Here is a 22,155-nt window from a genome sequence, read left to right as displayed (position 1 = left end):
CAAAGCACCCCCACACCATCACACCTCCTCCTCCATGCTTCACGGTGGGAACTAGGCATGTAGAGTCCATCCGTTCACCTTTTCTGCGTTGCACAAAGACACGGTGGTTGGAACCAAAGATCTCAAATTCGGACTCATCAGACCAAAGCACAGATTTCCACTGGTCTAATGTCCATTCCTTGTGTTCTTTAGCCCAAACAAGTCTCTTCTGCTTGTTGCCTGTCCTTAGCAGTGGTTTCCTAGCAGCTATTTTACCATGAAGGCCTGCTGCACAAAGTCTCCTCTTAACAGTTGTTGTAGAGATGTGTCTGCTGCTAGAACTCTGTGTGGCATTGACCTGGTTTCTAATCTGAGCTGCTGTTAACCTGCGATTTCTGAGGCTGGTGACTCAGATAAACTTATCCTCAGAAGCAGAGGTGACTCTTGGTCTTCCTTTCCTGAGGCGGTCCTCATGTGAGCCAGTTTCTTCGTAGCACTTGATGGTTTTTGCCACTGCACTTAGGGACACTTTCAAAGTTTTCCCAATTTTTTCAGACTAACTGACCTTCATTTCTTAAAGTAATGATGGCCACTCGTCTTTCTTTACTTAGCTGCTTTTTTCTTGCCATAATACAAACTCTAACAGTCTATTCAGTAGTACTATCAGCTATGTATCCACCAGACTTCTGCTCAACACAACTGATGGTCCCAACCCCATTTATAAGGCAAGAAATCCCACTTATTAAAACTGACAGGGCACACCTCCTGTGAAGTGAAAACCATTTCTGGTGACTACCTCTTGAAGCTCATCAAGAGAATGCCAAGAGTGTGCAAAGCAGTCATCAAAGCAAAAGGTGGCTACTTTGAAGAACCTAGAATATAAGACATGTTCAGTTGTTTCACACTTTTTTGTTAAGTATGTAATTCCACATGTGTTAATTCATAGTTTTGATGCCTTCAGTGTGAATTTACAATTTTGATAGTCATGAAAATACAGAAAAATCTTGAAATTAGAAGGTGTGTCCAAACTTTTGGTCTGTACTGTATATATATATATATATATATATATATATATATATATATATATATATATATGTGTGTGTGTGTTTTGAAGAATATTTCATTGTACAACAATGTGTAAATGTCAGAGAACTGCTGTATGTAAAAGCTCATGTTAAAATCACATAGCACACGGATTGCATACGGATGTCATATGGATGTTGCAATAAAAAAATTCCATGACACTCGCATGATTTACCTCAGTTTTTTCGGTCCGTAAATCGGACCGGTTTTTTTCTCTCAAGTGGAAATGAGCCCTAATATAAATGCTCTTAAAGGAAGACCAGTTAAATAGTGAAACATTTTAATTTTTTAGGCTTCTGCACTTCTTTTCTCCTTTGTTGATGTCAGCCTTTTTCGTTGGTCTCAGCACACATGTGATTACATACTGAGTGGGACTACTAGTCTGGGGAAACAAACGCCCCATCGACTGGTCAAAGGGAGATTGGTATATTAAAAACAGACTTTAGTAATACTTTTTCTAACGATCTGTTAATGTGTCAAGTATTATAAAGCGACTGTTGGGCAGGGAATTTGTACAGGAATATGGATATACTGGTAATTTGGGGGACCTGTCAGGTTTCCTTTAAAAAACATTTAATCCCTTAACCCCTTCACCCCCAAGGGTGGTTTGCACGTTAATGACCGGGCCAATTTTTACAATTCTGACCACTGTCCCTTTATGAGGCTATAACTCTGGAACGCTTTGACGGATCTTGGCGATTCTGACATTGTTTTCTCGTGACATATTGTACTTCATGTTAGTGGTAAAATTTATTCGATATAACTTGCATTTATTTGTGAAAAAAACGAATATTTGGCGAAAATTTTGAAAATTTCGCAATTTTCCAACTTTGAATTTTTATGCCCTTAAATCACAGACATATGTCACGCAAAATACTTAATAAGTAACATTTCCCACATGTCTACTTTACATCAGTACAATTTTGGAACCAAAATTTTTTTTTGTGACGGAGTTATAAGGGTTAAAAGTTGACCAGCAATTTCTCATTTTTACAACACCATTTTTTTTTAGGGACCACATCTCATTTGAAGTCATTTTGAGGGGTCTATATGATAGAAAATACTCAAGTGTGACACCATTCTAAAAACTGCACCCCTCAAGGTGCTCAAAACCACATTCAAGAAGTTTATTAACCCTTCAGGTGTTTCACAGGAATTTTTTGAATGTTTAAATAAAAATGAGCATTTAACTTTTTTTCACACACAATTTATTTCAGCTCCAATTTGTTTTATTTTACCAAGGGTAACAGGAGAAAATGGACCCCCAAAGTTGTTGTACAATTTGTCCTGAGTACGCTGATACCCCATATGTGAGGGTAAACCACTGTTTGGGCGTATGGCAGAGCTCGGAAGGAAAGGAGCGCCATTTGACTTTTCAATGCAAAATTGACTGGAATTGAGATGGGACGCCATGTTGCGTTTGGAGAGCCCCTGATGTGCCTAAACACTGAAACCCCCTACAAGTGACACCATTTTGGAAAGTAGACCCCCTAAGGAACTTATCTTGATGTGTGGTGAGCACTTTGACCCACCAAGTGCTTCACAGAAGTTTATAATGCAGAGCCGTAAAAATAAAAAATCATATTTTTTCACAAAAATGATCTTTTTGCCCCCAATTTTTTATTTTCCCAAGGGTAAGAGAAGAAATTGGACCCCAAAAAATGTTGTGCAATTTGTCCTGAGTACGATGATACCCCATATGTGGGTGTAAACCATTGTTTGGGCGCATGGCAGAGCTTGGAAGGGAAGGAGCGCCATTTGACTTTTCAATGCAAAATTGACTGGAATTGAGATGGGACGCCATGTTGCGTTTGGAGAGCCCCTGATGTGCCTAAACATTGAAACTCCCTACAAGTGACACCATTTTGGAAAGTAGACCCCCTAAGGAACTTATCTTGATGTGTGGTGAGCACTTTGACCCACCAAGTGCTTCACAGAAGTTTATAATGCAGAGCCGTAAAAATAAAAAATCATATTTTTTCACAAAAATGATCTTTTCGCCCCCAATTTTTTATTTTCCCAAGGGTAAGAGAAGAAATTGGACCCCAAAAAATGTTGTGCAATTTGTCCTGAGTACGCTGATACCCCATATGTGGGTGTAAACCATTGTTTGGGCGCATGGCAGAGCTTGGAAGGGAAGGAGCGCCATTTGACTTTTCAACGCAAAATTTACTGGAATTGAGATGGGACGCCATGTTGCGTTTGGAGAGCCCCTGATGTGCCTAAACATTGAAACTCCCTACAAGTGACACCATTTTGGAAAGTAGACCCCCTAAGGAACTTATCTAGATGTGTGGTGAGCACTTTGACCCACCAAGTGCTTCACAGAAGTTTATAATGCAGAGCCGTAAAAATAAAAAATCATATTTTTTCACAAAAATGATCTTTTCGCCCCCAATTTTTTATTTTCCCAAGGGTAAGAGAAGAAATTGGACCCCAAAAAATGTTGTGCAATTTGTCCTGAGTACGCTGATACCCCATATGTGGGTGTAAACCATTGTTTGGGCGCATGGCAGAGCTTGGAAGGGAAGGAGCGCCATTTGACTTTTCAATGCAAAATTGACTGGAATTGAGATGGGACGCCATGTTGCGTTTGGAGAGCCCCTGATGTGCCTAAACACTGAAACCCCCTACAAGTGACACCATTTTGGAAAGTAGACCCCCTAAGGAACTTATCTTGATGTGTGGTGAGCACTTTGACCCACCAAGTGCTTCACAGAAGTTTATAATGCAGAGCCGTAAAAATAAAAAATCATATTTTTTCACAAAAATGATCTTTTCGCCCCCAATTTTTTATTTTCCCAAGGGTAAGAGAAGAAATTGGACCCCAAAAAATGTTGTGCAATTTGTCCTGAGTACGCTGATACCCCATATGTGGGTGTAAACCATTGTTTGGGCGCATGGCAGAGCTTGGAAGGGAAGGAGCGCCATTTGACTTTTCAATGCAAAATTGACTGGAATTGAGATGGGACGCCATGTTGCGTTTGGAGAGCCCCTGATGTGCCTAAACATTGAAACTCCCTACAAGTGACACCATTTTGGAAAGTAGACCCCCTAAGGAACTTATCTAGATGTGTTTTGAGAGCTTTGAACCCCCAAGTGTTTCACTACAGATTATAACGCAGAGCCGTGAAAATAATTTTTATTTTTTTTCTCAAAAATGATTTTTTAGCACCCAGCTTTGTATTTTTACAAGGGTAACAGAATAAATTGGACCCCAAAATTTGTTTTCCAATTTGTCCTGAGTACGCTGATACCCCATATGTGGGGGGGAACCACTGTTTGGGCGCATGACAGAGCTCGGAAGGGAAGGAGCGCCATTTGGAATGCAGACTTAAATGGATTGGTCAGCAGCCGTCACGTTGCATTTGCAGAGCCCCTGATGTACCCAAACAGTACAAACCCCCCACAAGTGACCCCATATTGGAAACTAGACCTCCCAAAGAACTTATCTAGATGTGTTTTGAGAACTTTGAACCCCCAAGTGTTTCACTAAAGTTTATAGCGCAAAGCCGTGAAAATAAAAATTCTTTTTTTTTTTCACAAAAATGATTTTTTAGCCCCCAGTTTTGTATTTTCACAAGGGTAACAGGATAAATTAGACCCCAAAAGTTGTTGTCCAATTTGTCCTGAGTACGCTGATACCCCATATGTGGGGGGGAACCACTGTTTGGGTGCATGACAGAGCTCGGAAGGGAAGGAGCGCCATTTGGAATGCAGCCTTAAATGGATTGGTCTGCAGGCGTCACGTTGCATTTGCAGAGCCCCTGATGTACCCAAACAGTACAAACCCCCCACAAGTGACCCCATATTGGAAACTAGACCTCCCAAGGAACTTATCTAGATGTGTTGTGAGAACTTTGAACCCCCAAGTGTTTCACTACAGTTTATAACGCAGAGCCGTGAAAATAAAACATCTTTTTTTTCCCACAAAAATGATTTTTAGCCCCCCAAATTTTTATTTTCCTAAGGATAACAAGAGAACTTGGACCCCAGAAGTTGTTGTTCAATTTGTCCCGAGTACGCTGATAACACATATGTTGGGGTAAACCCCTTTTTGGGCGCACGGGAGAGCTCGGAAGGAGCACTGTTTTACTTTTTCAACGCAGAATTGGCTGGAATTGAGATTGGACGCCATGTCGCGCTTGTAGAGCCCCTGATGTGCCTGGACAGTGGAAACTCCCCAATTCTACCTGAAACCCTAACCCAAACACACCCCTAACCCTAATCCCAACGGTAACCCTAACCACACCCCTAGCCCTGACACACCCATAATTCTAATCCCAACCCTAATCCAAACGTAAATGTAATCCAAACCCTAACCCTAACTTTAGCCCCAACCCTAACTTTAGCCCCAACCCTAACTTTACCTCCAACCCTAGCCCTAACCCTAACCCTAACCCTACCCCTAACCCTAACCCTAAACGTGACTGAAATACGTGGCACTGAAATACGTGGCACTGAAATACGTGGCACTGAAATACGTGGCACTGAAATACGTGGCACTGAAATACGTGGCACTGAAATACGTGATACGTGGCACTTAAATACGTGGCACTGAAACACGTGGCACTGAAATACGTGATACGTGGCACTGAAATACGTGGCACTGAAATACGTGGCACTGAAATACGTGGCACTGAAATACGTGGCACTGAAATACGTGGCACTGAAATATGTGATACGTGGCACTGATACGTGGCACTGAAATACGTGGCACTGAAATACGTGGCACTGAAATACGTGGCACTGAAATACGTGGCACTGAAATACGTGATACGTGGCACTGAAATACGTGGCACTGAAATACGTGGCACTGAAATACGTGATACGTGGCACTTAAATACGTGGCACTGAAACACGTGGCACTGAAATACGTGATACGTGGCACTGAAATACGTGGCACTGAAATACGTGGCACTGAAATACGTGGCACTGAAATACGTGGCACTGAAATACGTGATACGTGGCACTGAAATACGTGGCACTGAAATACGTGGCACTGAAATACGTGGCACTGAAATACGTGGCACTGAAATACGTGGCACTGAAATACGTGGTACTAAAATATGTGGCACTGAAATACGTGATACGTGGCACTGAAATACGTGATACGTGGCACTGAAATATGTGATACGTGGCACTGAAATACGTGGCACTGAAACACGTGGCACTGAAATACGTGGCACTGAAATACGTGGCACTGAAATACGTGGCACTATGACTGTCAGAAAATGTTCATTAAACGGTTAGGGGTGAGGTTAGGGGTAGAGTTAGGGTTAGGGTTTGGATCCCTTTATCACCTTGATGGTGGTGGGTGGCTTTTCAGTGTGTTTAAATGCATGCGTTTTTAACGCAAACAAACGCATGTGCTTAAAAACGCAAGAAAATACTGCAGGTTGTATTTCTGAAAATGAACGCATGCAGAAAAAAAACGCATGCGTTTGAAAACGCGACCAAACGCGTACAAAAAAACCGCATGCGTTTTCAATGTTAAATATAGGGAAAAAACGCATGCGTTTTTTTGTGCAAAAAACGCTGCAGACAAAAACGCAAGTGTGAAACCAGCGACGCTTTTTATAGCAAAAAAGTTTTTGCGTCTCCACATTTTGAGACCTATAATTTTTCCACATTTTGCTCCACAGAGTCATGTGAGGTCTTGTTTTTTGCGGGACGAGTTGACGTTTTTATTGGTAACATTTTCGGACACGTGACCGTTTTTGATCGCTTTTTATTCCGATTTTTGTGAGGCAGAATGACCAAAAACCAGCTATTCATGAATTTCTTTTGGGGGAGGCGTTTATACCGTTCCGCGTTTGGTAAAATTGATAAAGCAGTTTTATTCTTCGGGTCAGTACGATTACAGCGATATCTCATTTATATCATTTTTTTATGTTTTGGCGCTTTTATACGATAAAAACTAAAATATAGAAAAAATAATTATTTTCGTATCGCTTTATTCTCAGGACTATAACTTTTTTATTTTTTTGCTGATAATGTTGTATGGCGGCTTGTTTTTTGCGGGACAAGATGACGTTTTCAGCGGTACCATGGATATTTATATCAGTCTTTTTGATCGCGTGTTATTCCACTTTTTGTTTGGCGGTATGGTAATAAAGCGTTGTTTTTTGCCTCGTTTTTTTTTTTTTTTTCTTACGGTGTTTACTGAAGGGGTTAACTAGTGGGGCAGTTTTATAGGTTGGGTCGTTACGGACGCGGCGATACTAAATATGTGTACTTTTATTGTTTTGTTTTTTTTATTTAGATAAAGAAATGTATTTATGGGAATAATATATTTTTTTTTTTTATTATTTATTTAGGATTTTTTTTTTTTTTTTTTTTACACATGTGGAAAAATTTTTTTTTAACTTTTTTACTTTGTCCCAGGGGGGGACATCACAGATCATCGATCTGGCAGTGTGCACAGCACTCTGCCAGATCGACGATCTGCTGTGCAGGGCTGCAGGCTTACCAAGCGTCTGCTCTGAGCAGACACTCGGTAAGCCACCTCCTTCCCTGCAGGACCCGGATGCCGCGGCCATCTTGGATCCGGGACCTGCAGCCAGGAAGGAGGTAGGAGACCCTCGCAGCAACGCGATCACATCGCGTTGCTCCGGGGGTCTCAGGGAAGCCCGCAGGGAGCCCCCTCCCTGCGCGATGCTTCCCTATACCGCCGGTACACTGCGATCATGTTTGATCGCGGTGTGCCGGGGGTTAATGTGCCGGGGGCGGTCCGTGACCGCTCCTGGCACATAGTGCCGGATGTCAGCTGCGATATGCAGCTGACACCCGGCCGCGATCGGCCGCGCTCCCCCCGTGAGCGCCGCTGATCGGTGATGACGTACTATCCCGTCGGCGGTCATACGGGCCCACCCCACCTCGACGGGATAGTACGTCAAATGTCGGGAAGGGGTTAATGCCCCGGGCGATTTTTAATTTTTGCACTAACTTTTTTTTTCCCATTCTTCCAAGAGGTATAGCCTTTAATTTTATAACAATCATATCAGGGTTTGTTTTTTGCATGATGAGTTATAGTTTTCAATGACATCATTCATTTTACCATACATGAGATGAAATGGTGAAAAAAATTTAATTCTGTCATAGTTTTTGGGGATTTGTTTTTACAGTGATTACATGGTGAAAATAACCTGAAAAAATAATTGTCCAGGTCAGTATGATTACATCAATTCCAAACATGCATAGCTTTTTTTGTATTTAAAGGGAAGGTGCCATCAAAAAAATTTTTTTTACAGCAATTGTAAAAATGTAAAGAATTAATGTTTACATTTCCTTAAAAAATATTATCATTTGTTTATAATTTAGTAAAATATGAAAAATAATTTGAAAAGTTTTGGAATTTCCACTTTTAAACACTAGGGGGAGCAGCTGCTGAAATTTCAGAAAAACCTAGTGTACAACTAGCTCACATTACTGCACTGCAGTAATTATGGGCGGAGTCTGCTGACGTGTGTGATGTCTCCTCTCCTCCCCTTCTGGGTGTCTGCTAAGGGATGAGAGGATGATATTCAGGAACCCAGTGAGCAGCCATTTTGTTGGTGACTGCAGAGTAAGGCTGCCGTCACACTAGCAGTATTTGGTCACCATTTTACCTCAGTATCTGTAAGCCAAAACCAGGAGTGGAACACTTAGAGAAGTATAATAGAAACATATGCACCACTTCTGTATTTATCACCCACTCCTAGTTTTGGCTTACAAATACTGAGGTAAAATACTGACCAAATACTGCTAGTGTGACGGCAGCCTTAGGCTACTTTACTTCGTTTAGGAGAAAAAACGCATCCTGCAAAGTTGTCTGCAGGATGCATTTTTTCCCCATAGACTAACATTACCGACGCATTGCGATGTATTGCCACACGTTGCAACCGTCGTGCGACCGCCGCCACAAAAAAAGTTACATGTAACTTTTTTTGTTTGTCGAGTCCCACCATTTTCGACCGCGCATGCACGGCCGAAACTCCGCCCCCTCCTGCCCGGACCTTGCAATGGGGCAGCGGAAGCGTTGTAAGACTGCTTCTGCTGCCCACGTCGGGCATTTCTTTCACAGCATGCGTCGGTACGTCGGGCTCCTCAGATCCTGTCTTGGCGATGTGTGAAAGTGAGACGACAGGCGCAGTCTGGGGTGACGCTGGGGGGAAATGTAGCCATATAGTAACGATAAAAATGAGACCCCTCTCTAAAGCTGCCTCACCAGCCCTGACTGCACCTAACTGGAGGTCATGCTGCCCCCTCTATTACCCCAGACCCGCGTGCAGGTGCTCAGCCAGAACCACCATAGAATGGGTCCGCTTTCTGAAGATAATACTGCCATAGTGTTCTCACATAATACCGCCATATAGATCACACATAATACCGCCATATAGATCACACACAATACTATCAAATAGATCACACAATACTGTCATACAGTTCACATAATACCACCATATAGATCACACATACCGCCAGTGTTCTCGCATACCGCCATATAGATAACACAATACCGCCACATACTTCTCACAATGCCGCCATATAGATCTCACATAATACCGCCATATAGATCACACACAATACCACCATATAATTCTCACAATTCTGATCAAGCATAATACCACCATACAGATCACATAATACCGTCATATAGATCTCACATAATGCCATAATACAGCATGACCCCTGCAGCTCCTGTTATCGCACGCATAGAGTTGTGTGTGCAATGGGGAAAGACATGCAGGGGAGAAAGGAATGCATAGGATAGGATTAGATACACTGTTCACCAGACAGTATTCCACAGGAGGATTAGATACACAGGTCAGCACAGTATAGGATTAGATACACAGGTCAGCATACAGTATCACACAGTATAGGATTAGATACACGGCTCAGCACAGTATCACACAGGAGAGGATTAGATACACAGCTCAGCAGTCAGTATCACACAGGACAGGATTAGATACACAGCTCAGCAAACAGTATCATACAGGATAGGATTAGATACACGGCTCAACATAGTATCACACAGGAGAGGATTAGATACACGGCGCAGCAGACAGTATCATACAGGATAGGATTAGATACACGGCTCAGTTAGTATCACACAGGAGAGGATTAGATGCATGGCTCAGCATAGTATCACACAGTATAGGATTAGATGCATGGCTCAGCACACAGTATCAAACAGTATAGGATTAGGTACACAGCTCAGCAAAGTATCACACAGTATAGGATTAGATGCATGGCTCAGCATAGTATCACACAGTATAGGATTAGATGCATGGCTCAGCATAGTATCACACAGTATAGGATAAGATGCATGGCTCAGCATAGTATCACACAGTATAGGATTAGATACATGGCTCAGCATAGTATCACACAGTATAGGATTAGATGCATGGCTCAGCACACAGTATCACACAGGATAGGATTAGGTACACAGCTCAGCAAAGTATCACACAGTATAGGATTAGATGCATGGCTCAGCATAGTATCACACAGTATAGGATTAGATGCATGGCTCAGCACACAGTAGAGGATTAGGTACACAGCTCAGTTAGTATCACACAGGAGATGATTAGATGCATGGCTAAGCAGACAGTATCACACAGGAGAGGAGTAGATACACAGCTCAGTAACATACATGGGAGGAGATAATTGCTCAGAGTCAGCACCACAAAGGAGAGGATTAGATTCCCTCTCCCCCTCCCCACTGATACTCACGGCTGCCTGCTGAGTGCTTCTCCCTCCCGTCCATGGTCTCCTCCCTCCCGTCCATGGTCTCCTCCTCCTATGACTGCAGGGCTCCTGCGATCATCCTGGGAAGCTGGCCTAGAGCTCACAGCTGCAGTGTGAGCTCCAGGAAGATGGCGCTGGTCTCCTGCCTCTGCCGTGCTGTGGACGGCTCAGGGGGCGTGGCCAGACCAGAGCAGGGAGCAGATTATAATGCTAGGAATAGAGTCGGCTCCCGACCGCAGATCTCTATGCCCTGGGCTGCCATAAATGCAGAGTGTAAGTGACGTGCAGCTTCACTTACACTCCTGCAAAGCAAAATGGCGGCGCCCAGTGGCTTAAAAAAAAATTAATAATAAAAAAATGTTAAAGTTAAAAAAAGGAAGTTTGTATGAAAAATAATTGATAATATAAACAATTATTTTTAATACAAAAAATAAAATGCGGCACCTTTCCTTTAAGTGGAAAAAAATCTTTAGTTTGTAAAGAAAAAAATTAGTTTTTTTGTTGTAATTTTCAAAGACTTGTAACATTTTTAATTTTCTGCTGCAGGATCTTTTTTAATGGTTATTTTTTTGATTTGCGCTGATAGTATTTATTGATACCATATTGCGGTAGATACATAGTTTTGATCGCTTCTTGCTGTATGTTTTTTAGGGAAGTGTGGTGCCTGAAAAGCAACAAATCTGGTGTTTTATTTTTTTCTTTTTATGGTGTTTACTGTAGTGGTTAGTTAATTGATTAATTTGATACATCAGACTTGCAGGGTATGTGAACATGCTGCGGATTTTGCTGCGGGACCGCAGCGTTTCCGCAGCTGTGGGTCTGCAGCGGTTTCCCATGAGTTTACAGTACAATGTAAACCTATGCGAAAAAGGAAATCTGCAGTGCACATGCTGTGGAAAAAAACTTGCGGAAACGCAGCGGTTTATATTCCACAGCACGTCAATTCTTTGTGCGCATTCCGCTGCGGGTTTACACCTGCTCCAATAGAAGGTTCCCTGAAAAATCCCCACGGGAAAATTGCCCACAAGAAAAATGCCCACATGGAAAATTGCCCACATGGGAAATTGCCCACATAGAAAATTGCCCACACAGAAAATTGCCAATTGCAGCATCACAAAGTTTCAGATCTATGATATTTGAGGTGCAAGGTGAGAATGTTCACATGAGATGTGATCAACTTGTGATTTACAGCTGACCTATCGCAAAACTGCAAAAATGATGAAAATCTGTAGTTTGTAGCAGTCTGTCATTATCAGCAATAGATAGATATAGTCTGCCCTCATCTCTCACTGATTCTGCCTTAGGTTAGTTTCTAGTGATGAGCAAATATACTCATTACTTGAGATTTCTCGAGCGAGTATTTTTTAGTGCTCGGAGATTTAGTTTTTCTTGCCGCAGCTGAATGATTCACATCTGATAGCCAGCATAAGTACATGTGGGGGTTGCTTGGTTGCTAGGCAACCCCCACATGTACTTATGCTGGCTATCAGATGGAAATAGCACATACGGTTTATCAAAGCCACCAGATCTGGATCGGAGTACTTTAACTGCAAGAAATATTTTTCTTTAGTGCTCATGGCAATAGCAGATGCAGACTGTTGCTTTATCGCCATGGACATTGGAGCTTTTGGCAGTGGCAATGACTCCCAGACTTTCAAGAATTCAGATATGGGCTGACGTTTGTATGGCAAAAATTTTAATTTTCCCCTGCCACGACCTCTCCACAACACTCAAGGCCCACCGATGCCATTTGTTATGGTTGGGGATGAGGCCTTTCAGATATGTGAAAACCTACTGAAGCCATATTCCAGTCGGGACTTGAACCACACTAAAACAATTTATAACTACAGACTGACCAGGGCCCGAAGAACAGTTGAGTGTACCTTTGGTATTCTTGTCTCAAAATGGCGCATTCTTGGGACAGCCATTAATCTAAAAATGGAGACAGTCGATGAAGTTGTCAAAGCCTGCGTGGTTTTCCACAATTACATAATGGCTAAGGAGCGACCCAACATTGAACAGGATGAACCAGTTGCAAACCCATTGCCAGATTACCAGCATCACCGTCTGCGGTCAACTGTTGAAGATGCCCACATGCGGAACAATTTGCTGCCTATTTTGTGTCTGACATCGGACGTGTGGCATAGCAAGATGATATTGTGTAAAATTTGCTGTTGGTTTTGGGTCTGTACCAGTTATGTTTTAAATGTTACTAATATTTTTTGTTAATAAACAACGTGTTTTGATACCTGTACCGAGACTCCTATGTCTGTCCTTTAAAAACCACTTATGTTGTTAGTGGTAAGGTAGTTGACGTCATTACATCCTGAATCTGTTCTGCAGTTTCTATTGGACGCAGATTGAAGAGACGATGGAGGTATAATACAAAGCAGATCTATATTCACCAGTTCATGTGTGAGAAATGACTTCATGATGCAAAAAAACCCAGCCTCGTGAATTCACTATTTCTGACACCTGTCCAGGTGAGTATAGATACGCCTTGTATGACCTCCATTGTCTCTTCAGTTTCTGTGAAATAGATTACGTCAGTGTTTCTCAACGCCAGTCCTCAAGACCCCACAACAGGTCATGTTTTCAGAATTTCCTTAGTATTGCACAGGTGATAATTTCATCACCTGCTCAAGCATTAATTCCTTCGCCTATGCAATACTAAGGAAATCCTGCAGCAGAGCTCGGCATTGAGGTCAAGCATGACAGTGTTGGCACATGTAGAAATGCCACCAGTGGCTGCTGAAAATACTGAGTCTGCTGCATAGCCTGCACATAAGCAGCATTGCAGGCCTGCATGACACTTAGCTGGAGATCAGGAGTAAGGTGTTCCGACATGCCCTTTTCTATCTGATTAAACAAATGATGTGCTGGCCTTTGGAGGTCGACATTCACTTGGTCAAGGCTTCTGGTGACATCCTGGATAAGTGTATTCATATGGTTTAAGCCACTATCCAGTCTGCCTCCCATCGCCTTGAGTCCATCATGAAAGATCGAGCTCAAGTGCAAAAACTCGGGCATGAGTGACCTGTCCGAGGCCAAATGCCGCTGCCGGGAAGAGCCCAAAAAAAAGAGGCAGAGGACTGGGACAGGGGAACACATGATGGACCAGCTTCCTGGTCTCTAGTCTGTGTTGCATGCCCACTTGCTGCTGTGCTGCTGGATGGCTGGGACGGGTCTGTGGCTGTTTTATGAAGGACTGCTCCAGAACGAGGGTCAAGAGTGCTGCTCCAGGTGCTGTGAACAAAAAAAAAACATTAGTACAAAACATTTATAATAGTAAAAGCGCCAACACCCGTGGAATTGAAAAATACAGATTAGGCAATACAACTCAATCCAATGCAAGACAAAAATACTTACGTTCTCTGGGCAAGGACCGGTCTCAAAAATGCCAGCATGCGGTGATGCTTATATTTTCTGATCCTTGCTCCAGAACCACTGGGAACCCGGCTCTCTTGACAAAGGTCCTTGTTGAAGCGATCCTTCATCGAAAGCCAACGACTTCTGTTCTGACTTTGAGCACTGTTTAAAAATAAAATGGCTAGACAATGCACTTTTTGGCTGGGATCACACAACTCTGTGTGATCAGAGAAACTCTCAGGAGTTTCTCTCATCATACACAGTTGTGTGATCCTGGCCAAGGTCACTGCTGCATCACACCGCATTGCAATACTTATGAAATACCTTGTGGACTCGAGCCAGGGCGTTGTCCCAGCCATCCCACATCGCTTGGGCCACCTCATTCCATAGTCGCCGGATCGTCACGCTGTCCGAGTGCTGCGGAACCCGGGTGTCCCACAACGGGACTCGCTCATGGACCAGGGAGATGAGGATGTCATTGTCAATGACGTCCTCATCCCATTCTGGAACCTAGAAAATAAATAAATACATTAATGTTTGACTCATTAACATAAGAAAAAGAACGAAAACAACAGAGACAGAAAACAGGCAAGAATATTCAAAGTCAAGAAAAAAAAAGGAGTCAAGAAAAAAAGGTAAAGAAAGGGCAAAGTAAAGAAATGAACAGCCAAGAATAGTAAAGTCAGGATACAATAAACAGAGTACAATAAGTCAGGTATACTTACACGCCGCCTTGTTACATGACCGTGGCCACGCTGCTCCTGCTCTGCCGCAGTTGAAGAACTGTTCTGAAAAAGAAAAAAAAATTGTCACGTGTAGATGTGACAGAGAATACTTACCAATCTGAAGAGACGCCGACTTTGGGGGAGGTCGTAGGTGCACGTGAGGTTGCTGCAGGTGAGCCCACGGAGGCTATGCAAATCGCAGGGGTGTCGCATCATCAAGCCCCCTCGCTCAGGAAGCAGGGACTGTTTTTGCTGTGGTAAAAAGGGGCATTATGTAAATGCTTGTCCTCTGTTTTCAAAGAAAAAGCGCAACGGCGGAAAACTACTAAGCTCAGAGGGTGTGGAGGAGGCCAATCTGAGCTTATGCATATCCTCCATGGTGGTCTCCCAATGTATGCTTCCTGCCAGAGTTATTGTCGCTGGCAGAGAGCTGCCAATCACTGTTTTTGTGGATAGTGGTTCGGCCGCTAATCTCATTGATGAGAAGTTTGCGCGCACGGCCGGGTTCACAGTCGAAAAATTGCCTCATCCTATCCGGGTGGTCACCATCAATGCCACCCCTCTCCCACAGGGGGAGATTACTGAGTTTGTGGCTGAGATTAAACTCCACATTGGGGTCCTACATTCTGAGCAGGTTACATGTAGGGTGCTCAGTAATCTTCCTGCACAAATGGTTCTGGGTTTTCCATGGTTGTCTATGCACAACCCGATGATTGACTGGAAAACTCAGGACATAATTCAGTGGAGCGGATTTTGCCAGGAGAATTGCCTGGCCACATGTGTGTCCGCTGTGACTCCAAGCATTCCTGAGTCACTGCTGGATTTTGCGGATGTGTTCTCAGAGAAGGGTTGCTCCTAATTGCCACCACATCGCCCCTATGACTGTACTAATAGGTTTAAACCAGGGGCCAAATTGCCGAAAGCTAGGATGTTCAACATCTCTGGTCCTGAGAGCCAAGCGTTAAAAGACTACATTGCTGAGAGTCTGCGCAAAGGGCACATCAGGCCTTTGTCCTCGCCGATGGCAGCGGGGTTCTTCTTCATTAAAAAGAAAGATGGCGGACTACGCCCGTGTCTGGATTTCAGGGAGTTAAACCAGATTACGGTTCGTGATCCATACCCTATGCCTCTGATACCTGATTTGTTCAACCAGGTGGCTGGTACTAAGTGGTTTTCCAAGCTTGACCTCAGGGGGGCGTACAACCTCATAAGAGTCCGTCAAGGTGATGAGTGGAAGACGGCTTTTAATACTCCTGAGGGTCATTTTGAAAATTTGGTGATGCCATTTGGGTTGACAAACGCGCCTGCAGTTTTTCAACATTTCATAAATTATGTATTCTCGCATGTTCTGGGGAAATTCGTTATTGTGTACCTAGATGATATTCTCATTTATTCATGCGACCGTGATACTCATTTAGAGCATGTGAGGCAGGTGTTACAGCTACTCAGGGAAAATAAGCTCTATGCTAAACTTGAGAAATGTGTATTTTCGGTACAGGAGTTGCCTTTCTTGGGTTATATTGTGTCTGCTTCAGGGTTTAAAATGAACGCCGCTAAGGTTCAAGCGGTGCTGAATTGGGAACGGCCTGATAACCTAAAAGCACGCCAGCAGTTCCTTGGGTTTTCCAACTATTATAGAAAGTTTATCAAGGATTTTTCTACCATTGCTAAACCGCTTACTGACATGACGAAAAAGGGTACCAATTTCTCCGCCTGGCCTCAGGCTGCTGTGCGCGCATTTGAATTTCTGAAGAACAGTTTTGCTTTGGCCCCCATTCTGGTGCAACTGGACGTATCCAAACCATTTACCGTGGATGTTGATGCGTCTGAGGTTGGAGTGGGGGCAGTGCTGTCACAAGGCTCATCCTTGGGCGAGTTGCGTCCTTGCGCCTTTTTTTCCAAGAAGCTGTCGTCTTCCGAACATAATTACGATATCGGCAACAGGGAGTTGTTGGCTATCAAGTTGGCTTTTGAGGAATGGCGACACTTTTTGGAGGGGTCTGTCCATCAGGTTAGAGTTATCACCGACCATAAAAATCTGCTGTATTTGGAGTCAGCCAAGCGTCTGTCCCCCAGACAGGCTCGCTGGGCATTGTTTTTCACGCGGTTCAACTTTTTTTTAACGTACCGACCTGGGTCTAAGAACACTAAAGCGGATGCTTTGTCCAGGTGTTTTCCAGGGGGAGAACCTCGGGAAGATCCGGTACCCATCCTCCAAAAGGGTGTAGTGGTCTCGGCTCTCACGACCGAAGTTGAGGCTGAGATTACCGAGGCTCAGGAGGAGGTACCACCAGAGCTTCCCATTAATAAATCGTTTGTACCGCTCCATCTTCGCCTAAAGGTGTTGGGTGAGCATCATGATGCTATCCTGACTGGCCATCCAGGGGTTAGGGGTACTTTGGAGTTGGTGTCGCGTCGGTTTTGGTGGCCTAAAATCCAACAGGACGTGGTCTCCTACGTATCAGCATGTATGTGCTAGGGCTAAGACGTCCCGCTCTCGTCCTGCTGGCACACTACATCCTCTCGGGGTACCCAGTAGGCCATGGACGGAGATTTCCATGGATTTTATCACAGATTTGCCCTCCTCTGCTGGGAACACGGTCATTTTGGTGATTGTGGATCGGTTCTCAAAGATGTCGCACTTTGTGTCTTTGCCTTCGTTGCCTAACGCTAAGACTCTGGCTCAGGTATTTGTGCAGGAGGTGGTCAGACTTCACGGGGTCCCGTCTGACATTGTGTCTGATGGGGGTACTCAGTTTGTGGCAAAATTTTGGAAAGCTCTTTGCTCACGGCTGGGGATCAAGTTGTCGCATTTTTCTGCGTTTCATCCTCAGTCAAATGGTCAGACCGAGCGTATGAACCAGAATTTGGAGCAGTACTTACGCTGTTTTGTTTCTGACAATCAGGAGGAGTGGTCGACGTTCCTTCCTTTGGCTGAGTCTGCTATAAATAATCACTGCCAGGAATCGTCTGGGGAGTCCCCATTCTTTTGTGTTTACGGGCTCCATCCTCAGTTTTGTACTCTGCGTCAAGGGGGTTCTTCTGGCGTCCCGGAGGAGGACCAGTTAGGAGCACAACTGGCATCTGTGTGGAGGAGAGTGAAACAGCGCTTGCTTAGTGTAGGTGCAAGGTACAAACGAGTGGCTGACAGTAAACGTGTGACAGGTCCGGACCTGAGTGTGGGTGACTGGGTGTGGTTGTCCACAAAAAACATAAAACTCAAGATTCCATCCTTGAAATTGGGTCCAAGGTTTATTGGTCCATTTAGGGTCACCGCCATCATTAACCCGGTAGCCTACCGTTTGGCACTCCCTACGGTATATAAAATTCACAACGTGTTCCACAGATCTTTATTAAAAAAGGTGGTGGGTTCTGTGGACATGGCGCCTATGCCATCTCCAGTCTTGGTGGATGGCAATTTGGAGTTTGAAGTTTCTAAGGTGGTCAATTCTCGAGAAGTGCGCCGCACATTACAGTACCTGGTACACTGGCGTGGTTATGGGCCGGAAGAGAGGTCCTGGGTACCAGCCTCGGACATACATGCGGACCGGCTGGTCAGTATGTTTCACCACTGCCATCCGGACAAGCCGGGTCCTATAAGTCGTGAGGGCCCTCGGGTCCCTCGTAGAAGGCGGGATACTGTCATGTCGGACGCTGTTCACACTAGGGCATCCGACAGACATCGGTAATTCCACTTACGTCCACTACATGCTCAGTGGCGTTGGCTAGACTTTATCCAGCTTGCTCGGGGTTAATCTAACTGGTAATTTGGTTGGAGACTGGGTCACGCCCACGGCCTTTAAATAGTTGTGCTGACTTTGGGACGTCGCCGATTATAGCTGGTGTCTTTAGCCTGGTGATCTTGGTCTGGAGTGGTGGTCTAGGAGAAGGAATATCGTATCTGGTGGTGTATTATCCTTTGTCATATTTCTCCTTCCTATATTTGTATTTGTTTTGCCCTGTGCACATTATAGTGTATTCCTGTGTGACTGCGGCGTGGTGCGTTTTTCAGTTTTCCCTGTCTGTGCTTTCTGTGGGGATTGGTGTGTGGTCTCTTCACTGGGTGGCGGGTGGTGGTTTCAGCTTAGGGCTGAAACAGGAGACAGGGTCAGGCCTGGCGGCCCAGACATGCACACCTTTAGTGTAACCTCTGAGAGAGGGACAGACAGGGTTTCCCTAGCCTGAGGGATATCACAGGGGCCCGGGTAACCAGCCTTAGTCTACCCAGTACTCCCGTGACACAGCAGCTGTTCCCTGAAAAAATCTATGTCTTCCAGGGTGCATTTCACCACTGACTCCAGGACGAGCAAATATGGGCAGGGGTGTTATATCTCACTGACTGGGCACTGAGTGGCTGTGGGGGCAGGCATTCAAGAGGCTGCTACGCAAGTCTTTGAATAACCAAGGTTTGTGGGACAAACCTTTGTATCTAGCACTTCCTTCACTAATTCTCCTCCACTTCCTCTAGGGCCTCCACCTGTGCCCTCAATCTCTCCCTTAACAGTGCAGATAGAATCCCCCACACCTAAATACTGTGCAGCCATGGCTCACTGCAATCAGGCAGCGTTCAAATGAATGTGACTTGGGAATTGCAGTGACACAGCTCAAGAGCTGTGGACAGCTATCCAGGCCGAGTTAGAGCAATGGGTGAACCTGGAGCCAGGAAAGGCCCTGTACAATAATGTTGCAAACTTGGTAGCGACCCTACGCCAAGACAACCTCACACACGTGCTTTGCATGGCTCACGATCTCAACTTTGTGTTACAGCAATTTCTCCATTACTATCCCGGCCTGAATGCGCTGCTGCAGAAAGCCCGGTCTCTGTGTGCTCACTTCTGACAATTGTACACCGCAGGTCATCGACTTGCATTGCTACAGAGGTCTTTCAGCCTACTGGTTAACTGTTTGATTTGCAATGATCTGACACAGTGGAATTCCACTCTGCACATGTTGCAGCGACTGTGGCAGCAGCAATGAACCTTGGTGCAGTATGTTCTTTTGCATAGCCTGGGCCAACGCAGTCCAGTCTAGGTGCAAATCTTGCTTGCGGAGTGGGCACAGATGAAGGACTTCCGCACCCTTCTTCTCTCCATGCATGTGATGTGACTGTCACACAGCCACGACACGTGCAGCTGAGGTGCCGAACAGCTGATCATCGGGAGTGCTCCTGGTATCCAGGTTCCCGATGCAACTATTCGGTAAGCACTATAGCTATTCTGATAAGAAGTTAGCCAAAGCTATTTGCTCATCCCTAGTGGAGACTCCAATTTTGAACTCCAACTGGTGGGTTGCCTGTAGTAGAAGGTGTGTCAGAGGCCTATTATACTGTTTCTACTCTGTGGAAATTGATGCACTTTAGTGGTGTGTGACAATTAATAATTTTTTTAAATGTGGAAACTCCGAGTTGGGTCTCTGTTGTGGATTCTGTTTTTGGGCTCCCTCTGTTGGTTACAAGTGGTACTGGGTGACTTTGGTGGGTTGCGGTCTCTGGTTTCCACCTGTCCATCATATGCTGGGTGTTTCCTATTTAACCTGGCTTTCCTGTCATTCCCTTGCCGGCTATCAATGTAATCAGAGTGTCTCTGTTTGCCTCTGCTACCTGCTCCTATAATCTGCTGGACAAGCTAAGTTCTGATTTTCCTGTTTTTTGTGTTCTGCCTTATCATGTTTTTAGTCCAGCTTGCATACATATGAATCTTTGCTGCTGGTTGCTCTAGTGGGCTGAAATTACTCCCCATGTACCATGAGTTGGCACATGGGTCCCAGTAATTTCAGGATGGTTTTTTGAAGAAAGGGTTTTTCGCTGACCGCCTAGATCTCTTTTGTATCCTTCTGCTATCTAGCTGTAGCGGGCCTCATTTTGCTAAAACTGTTTTCATACCTGCGTATGTGCCTTCCTCTTAATTCACCGTCATTATATGTGGGGGGCTGCTATCCCTTTGGGGTATTTCTCTAGGAGGCAAGAAAGGTCTGCTTTTCATCTTCTAGGGGAAGTTAGTTCTCCGGCTGGCGCGAGACGTCTAGAGTCCCCGTAGGTACGTTCCCCGGCTGCTGATAGTGTTTGTGTTAAGTTCAGGATCGCGGTCAGCTCAGGTTCCATCACCCTAGAGCTTGTCCTATTTTTGTGCTTGCCCTTTTGGTGATTCCCTGCCATTGGAATCATGACAGTATAGCCGGCCTGAAAGTGTTAATTGTTTTGGCTGAAGCAGGAGAAAAAGAAGTGTTGAGGGGGATTTTTTTTCTTTCCTCAGAGTTTTGCTCCTAGCCCTTAATTGCTGTCTAGCTGCTTCTTACCTCCTCTTAACCCTTGAATGGCTCTGACCTTAGCTGTTTAACATGGATGTCCAGAGTTTGGCTTCCAGCCTGAATAATCTTGCTGCTAAGGTTCAAAACATACAGGATTTTGTTGTTCACACTCCTATGTCTGAACCTAGAATTCCTATTCCAGAGTTTTTTTCTGGAGATAGATCTACCTTCTTGAATTTCAGGAACAATTGCAAATTGTTTCTTTCTTTCAAATCTCGCTCCTCTGGAGACCCTGCTCAGCAGGTCAAGATTGTTATATCTTTCCTGCGGGATGACCCTCAGAATTGGGCATTTGCATTGGCACCAGGGGATCCTGCATTGCTCAGTGTGGATGCGTTTTTTCTGGCACTGGGATTGCTCTATGAGGAACCTAACCTGGAGATTCAGGCTGAAAAGGCTTTATTGGCCCTCTCTCAGGGGCATGATGAAGCGGAAGTATATTGTCAAAAATTTCGGAAATGGTCGGTGCTTACTCAGTGGAATGAGTGCGCCCTGGCTGCAAACTTCAGAAATGGTCTTTCTGAGGCCATTAAGGATATTATGGTGGGGTTCCCTGCGCCTACAGGTCTGAATGAGTCTATTACTATGGCCATTCAGATTGATCGGCGTTTACGGGAGCGCAAACCTGTGCACCAGTTGGCGGTGTCTTCTGAACAGGCACCTGAGACTATGCAATGTGATAGAATTCAGTCCAGAAGTGAACGGCAAAATTATAGGCGGAAAAATGGATTGTGTTTTTATTGTGGTGATTCAGCTCATGTTATATCAGCATGCTCTAAACGCACAAAAAAGGTTGATAAATCTTTTGCCATTAGTACTCTGCAGTCTAAGTTCATTTTGTCTGTAACTCTGATTTGTTCACTGTCATCCATTTCCGTCGATGCCTATGTGGATTCGGGCGCTGCCCTGAGTCTTATGGATTGGTCATTTGCCAAACACTGCGGTTTTAGTCTGGAGCCTCTGG

At 44.5% G+C, this 22,155-nt stretch overlaps 1 protein-coding gene across 1 annotated transcript in view; it reads left to right on the top strand.

The window, feature by feature from the left end:
• The window catches only part of LOC143808244 (vomeronasal type-2 receptor 1-like), a 327,061-nt gene that overhangs the window by 170,787 nt on the left and 134,119 nt on the right, over positions 1 to 22,155 (top strand). The gene's annotated exons all lie outside the window — the stretch shown is intronic.

Source organism: Ranitomeya variabilis, chromosome 2, assembly GCF_051348905.1.
Source record: "Ranitomeya variabilis isolate aRanVar5 chromosome 2, aRanVar5.hap1, whole genome shotgun sequence".
Taxonomy (NCBI): Eukaryota; Metazoa; Chordata; class Amphibia; order Anura; family Dendrobatidae; genus Ranitomeya; species Ranitomeya variabilis.
Note: the sequence above shows the minus strand (reverse complement) of the source record. Positions and strands in the feature narration are given on the sequence as shown.